Genomic DNA, 6,783 nt, shown 5'->3' on the forward strand with positions numbered 1-6,783 from the left:
TTGAACGTTATAGTTAGGAATTAGCATTTAAAAAACGTTAGAAATTCACAAAAAAACCATAGGTTTCAGCCATGTTATAGTTAGGAATTAGCATTTAAAAAACCTTAGAAATGCACTGAAAAAAACATAGGTTTCATCCATGTTATAGTTAGCTGGACATTTCTCTCATACAAAACCATTGAAATTACTCCATTATAGTTAGTTCACCTAACTATAACTCGCGCGCCCGCAATGCACTACTGATGACGTCACATATTACATCACTCATGACATGGTCAGTGACATCACTCATGATATCACTGATGACATCTCAAATGACATCACTGATGACATCACTGATGACACCATCCTTGTGAAAGAGTGGCAGACCTCCTCTCAGCGTAATATAACCCTTGATACAGACATTCAAAAATAGAAACTAAAATTTACAAAAAATGGAGATACCAATAACAACAACCTATTCAGTAATTCAGAAATCTACATACATATCCACTCATTTACCAACAGTTCTATATAGTCACTCATACATGTAGTCACTCTTCATATGTTCTCATGCACCTATACATCCTGTTACAAACCAACACTCATCCATAGAGTTACTCACACACATACTCAAACATGGAAATGTGGAAATAAACTTTCAATCATCCATTTGCTTGCATATTTAGCTATACATACACCACTACACTTATTTGTACTGTGGAATTTTAGTTTGCGATCTGAACATCATCTGCGCCAGCTTGTCACCTATGTACTACGTGCATGGCAGCCATTTTAGATATCATGGTCTCCCTGTCCACGATCGATCTCCAGCGTGCCCCTCTGACCCAGCAAGCATCCTCCGCGCACCCTGGCTCCCCCTCCCTCCCCCTCATGAGCATAACCCTTCTGCATGACCCTGTCCTTGGGAGTCACGCCTGCGCCTGACCAGCATCTCCTCTCCTCCCATGAATGCCCCTCTGTTGATAAACCTTCCCTCAGCCCGATTGTCCACGCGGCATGAATACCACTCCTTTGATGACCCCTTCCCCCGTGTCCAGCTGTCCACACAGGTCCGAGGCCATCGCCTAAGCCGGCAGATATCCTTTACTGCCCCTTATTGTATGAGGTCGCTCTCCTTCAAAGGACCCTCTATTGATCTAGGCCTCCCCACCCCCTGTGACATGATCAGGCGCACACATCCTAAGACTCGACGGAACACTCAGCTGCGCGATGACTCCCTCCTCTTATCAGCAGGTTGAGGACCTCTATTGTGGAGGTACATGGGGGTGGGATTGACACGAGGATTACGGGGATGTCTTTTCCTTTATGCCACAATGTTCTGATTGTAATAAAGAAAGGTCACATGCCATAAACCAGTGTATAAGAGGCCAGGCCTCCGAGAGGCTGTTAGAGCACCTCGAGACGATACCTTGTTGTCTGATCTGATGTGTTCTGCTCCGTCGGAATAAACTTCTGTTTCCTGCCTTCTGGTCTCCGGCGCCTGCCTCATTGCTTGGTAAATTTGAATGGTACAAGGGCGGTTAGCGCCGGGCAAATCTTGAGAAAGGTCCTAGCCCTACCTTTTTCCACAATTGGCGTCCCAAAGCGTGGGGCCCATCAGCGACACGTGGATCCAGTGGGAGAGGTCCCGATGACAGAGTGAACGACTGCAACGATCGGGAAGAGCTCGTGTCCGATAGACCCTCGTCTGACAGCCGATCATCCGACCTTCACTAGTTCTGAACAGACCTCTCTCGAGTGATCTACGGTCCTGACTGGGAACCATCAGGAGTGCCACGGGCATCACGAAGGAGAGAGGACGATCGGGCGCTGGATCCAGAGGACAGGAAACCGTCCATGCGGTCCGGGTAAGGTCGTGTAAACACGACGAACTGAGAAAAAATTGTTTTGTTTGGATAATACTAGTATTACGCTTTGTTGAAACCTCTGGAGATTCGCTGTCTGCAAACGGAGAAAACAACAGGCTCTCTCTTTGCAAACAGTGAAGGATAGGTAACGCAGACTTTTGTCCCCGTTGTAATCCGTCGTGCCTATCTTCCTCCCCCACTGTTTCCCGAACTGTCGTTCGTGGATTATTGTCTGGAGATTCTTTGTCCGCAAACAGGGAAGAACAAGGTCTCTCTTTGCAGGTAGAGAAAGAGTGGGTAACGATAACTTTTCGTGCCCACTTATTCTCCCCACTGAATTGTTTTGATTGACCGATTATTCGGTATTGGTTCGTTTGAGGTATTCACCGCCGGCAAACAACGGAGAATAGAAATATTCTATCTAGTCTTTGCCCGCCGTGATAAGATAGGTAGTGCAGACTTTTGTCCCCGTTGTAATCCGTCATGCCTATCTTCTCCCCACTGGTTGGTAGCCTGTTTAGCCCGGACCGCTTATTAGAGATGAACCATCCAGCTCCACTGGAGGGCACCCCTAATAAGGACATGTTCACTAAGTATGGACTAGTCGCTATAGCTTACACTAAACTATGGCATAAATATACGAAAAAGAACCCTGAAAGTCAGTGGCCACTGATAGGTTCCTTTAATGAAAATAAAATAAAAACATTAGAAATAGCGCTCCAGAAGAATAAGACCACGCCCACTATGCTCGACAGTATCGGCATGTGGCGCAAAGAAACGGAACAACGAAAGAAAAGAGAAGAAGCAAAAATAGGGAAAGAATTACGAAAGGCAGCCCACCTGGCCGCAAAGCAACTAGAAGAGGAAATAAAAGAAAGAAAGGAAGCTACACAAAACCAAGAATCAGGGTTGACAGGCCAATGTCCTGTTAGGACCCCCTCTGCGCTCTACCCTGAATTACCCTCCAAACAGCGGGTGAACGATGAGTTACTACTAGGTCCCCCAATCATCTACATGCCCCCTCCGTATGCCCCCTGCCAGCAACACCCGCGGGCCCTCAGTGTAAACGAGAACGATCTTGGCGCTAGTGCACCAGCCCTCACGGCCTCTGCACCAGCCACATTAACAACTTCGTCAGGCGATCCCGAGGCTAGCGAACAATCACCAGCCAGACTAAATAGGTTGAGCAAAGATGAGCGGGATGGGATCGACAAAATAGCAAAGACCTTAGTAGAACGAAGGGAGAGCGAAGATTATACAATGAGTGTATATAATTCACATGCCGACAGCCACAGACGGCATTTCATCTTGCGATTCAGCTACTACACCCTGAACGCATATGAAGATAGGTATCAAAGTAAGGGTCCCGCTAAACTAACAACACTATATAGGAAGATTGATGTTGGAGATGGGACTGAATGTGAGGCGACGGAGCTCTTCATGCAGATGCTTGAGGTCTTCCGCCACCTCACGGAACAGAAACCAGAAGCCAAGGTTACAGTCCCTGAAACAACCTCGGTAGAAGTAGCCAATACTATGATGCCTATCAGAGAAGCGGCCCCTTACTGGATCCCGCCACGGGGCCAGGGAACAAGCGATGATATCAATAATGAAAATGCAAAAGGGAGGGTTGTGTACAATTGGGTTTACCAACCATGGGACCGACAGGATATCCTAACCTTCAAACAAACCCTGCCCGATTTAAGAAAGAACCCGACAGCATTTTATACCGAATTAGGCACAGCCTTGGGTTCGACCATAATGACTTTAGCGGACATTGACTTGTTCTTTGGGTTATGCCTGCCAGCTGACGTGTGGAAGCAAATCCGGAAGGCTGACCACACGGACCTGTTTGGACATACCTGGGATCAACTCGGTAAACTAGATAGACAGCGAGAGCCAGGAAGGAAACCAGTGAAGGACATACTGGAACTCCCAGACAAACTAGTTCAGAAGTTAAAAACACTGGTCCCGGAAAGAAAGGTAGACTGGTCGATAGTCACGGCCTGTCGACAGAAACCCCAGGAAGATGTGTCAGAATACTTCTCCCGATTCGAGACAGTGCTCTCCGACTACAGTGGCCAAGACATGACCACCGCTACCGGACAGCACCTGTTTGTACAAAATTATGTAAAGGGCCTAACACAAGAAGTCTCCCAAAAACTGCAGACGAGTGAGACTAGTTGGGGGGCCTCCAAACCCGCAGCTATCCTTCAGATGGCTCAGTATTACGAGCACCAAAAGAATGAGAATGATAGGGCGTCCGAGAAAAAGAAGAAAGATTTAAAGGAAAGGGTAATGATAGCCCAGATCCAGGGTATAGCGGTAGGACGGGAACACCAAAGGGGGAACTACCAATCAACCACCCCCAGGGATCTACCTCCTAAAGATCACACCCCAACATCCCACACTGGACGTAGAGACATTAGCAATGACCAATGCGCCTTCTGCAAAGGGTTCGGCCATTGGAAATCCCAGTGTCCGGTTTTGCTAGAAGTGAATAAAAATAGGGACTCCAGGGACGTGGCAGGTGGTCCGAGAAATAGAGTACAAGGACGAGGGCACACCAACGACACCAGCAATGACAGATCAGGGAGACTGAACACATTTGACCGTCCCCGACAGAACCAATATCAGCTATCCGAAGGTGAAAATACCCCCGACTTTGCATAGGACTGCCAGGGGCAAGGGAGGGATCCAGTCGAGCTCTGTGTTGACCAGCAAGGTCCTTATGTCACCGCTAAGGTCCTGGGTACAGAGTCTCCATTCTTGGTAGACACTGGGGCGACACGTAGTGTGTTATCAAAACGACTGATTCCAAGGGCACCCTTGTCTGGCTCACACATAACGTCGATAGGTTTCGATGGAACGCCCTCCACTAACCCCCTGTCCGTACCTATTACCTTTGACCTAGAAAACAACACCACTGACGCGACATTTCTGCTCTCCTCCAACTCCCCTGACGCCATTATGGGCATTGATTTACTGAAACATTTTCGAGCTACCATTAGGTGTTCCCCAGATGGAATACGAGTCATTCTGTACGACAACCCAGACATGCCCAGATCCCGTCCCCCACGACACAAGTGCTCCATAACTGACGCTGACCTGTCCCTGCTTGACACCCTGCCTCCGTACCTATGGGCCAAAAATGACTCTGATGTGGGGCGAATGATGATTGATCCTATTCACATAACTGTACGACAGGACGCTATGCTCCCGAAACTCCCACAATATCGGATATCGCCAGAGGGTGAGAAGGCACTGGTAGCGATCATTCAGTCTCTGGTAGATGCAGGAGTGGTTGAAGAGGTGGTTAGCAACGTCTGCAACAGCCCAATCCTACCTATTGTTAAGAAGCAAGGTGAAGGAGATGAGAAAGCGTACCGCTTCATCATCGACTTGCGAGAGATTAACAAAGTGGTTGTACCCCAATATCCTGTAGTCTCTGATATCACCACCATTCTGACCCTCATCCCGTTCACTGCCACCACCTTCACTGTTATCGACCTTAAGAACGCGTTTTTCTCTATCCCCATCCATCCAGACAGCCGTTATCTCTTCGGCTTCACTTTAAAATCCCGCTCGTACCGATTTTGTAGAGCTCCCCAGGGGTACACTGAAAGTCCCAGCATTTACAGCCAGGCCCTCAAAAGACAGCTGGATGCCTTCCAGCTACCAGAGGGAGTGGTGTTGATCCAATATGTCGATGATATCCTTTTGGCGGCCGACACCACCCCGCTTGCAACAACAGCCACTGTCCAACTCCTACACTTTCTTGCAGAAAATGGCCATAAAATCTCCAAAAAGAAGTTACAGTTCTGCCAGCCACAAGTGACTTACCTAGGCCATCTTCTGTCCAAAGAAGGGAGGAAACTTACACCTGACCGAATCCAAACCATCCTAGACACCCCCGTCCCGAAAACACAAAAACAGGTCCGCTCTTTGGTTGGCCTAACCTCTTTTTGCAGACAGTGGTTGCCCAATTACAGCCTCATTGTGAAACCGTTACTTGCCCTGCTGACCAAAAACGTCCCCTCCCCGCTTCCTTGGACCACTGAGTGTCAAGCCTCCTTTAAGGAATTACGGGATGCACTCTGCTCAGCACCCTTCCTCGGAACGCCGGATTACTCCAAACCCTTCTCCCTCTTCACCCACGAAAGGGAGGGATGTGCATTGTCTGTCCTAACTCAATCAATTGGTCCTAAGCAACGCCCTTGTGCCTACTTCTCCGCCACTCTTGATCCTGTAGCCAGAGCTTTGCCTGCCTGCCTTCGAGCAGTAGCTGCCGCTGCTGTCTCTATCCGCCAGAGCGAAGGAATTGTACTTTCAAACTCCCTCACTGTGTTAGTACCCCATGCAGTCGACACCCTTTTGAACCAGACAAAGACCCAACACCTGACTAGCGCACGACTGACAGGGTACGAGTTGACTCTGCTTGCACCCCACATCACACTAAAGAGATGCACGACTTTGAATCCCGCCACATTGTTACCCCTGCCTGAAAATGACCCCGACGTGCCTCCCATACACGACTGTGTGACCCTCACGGACGAACAGACTAGGAGTAGGGTTGACCTCCGAGACACTGCTTTTACTGACCCCGATGGAGAGCTATGGGTAGACGGCTCATGCATCAAACTCCCAGATGGCACCACTTCAGCTGCCTATGCAGTAACGACAGCCCGAACAGTAGTTGAGACAGCCTGCATCACACAACGATCTGCCCAGGCAGCAGAGCTGATAGCCCTCACCCGAGCATGCATCATAGCCGCAGGGACCACCGCGAACGTATATAAGGACAGCCAGTATGCCTTCGGAGTGGTCCATCATTTTGGACTCCTGTGGAGGGAGAGGGGATTCCTGACGTCCCACGGCACCCCAATCCTCCACGGAGATCTAGTTTCCGCTCTGATTGAAGCAGTTCTCCTCC

This window comes from Lissotriton vulgaris, chromosome 3_1, assembly GCF_964263255.1.
Source record: "Lissotriton vulgaris chromosome 3_1, aLisVul1.2, whole genome shotgun sequence".
In the NCBI taxonomy this organism is placed as follows: domain Eukaryota; kingdom Metazoa; phylum Chordata; class Amphibia; order Caudata; family Salamandridae; genus Lissotriton; species Lissotriton vulgaris.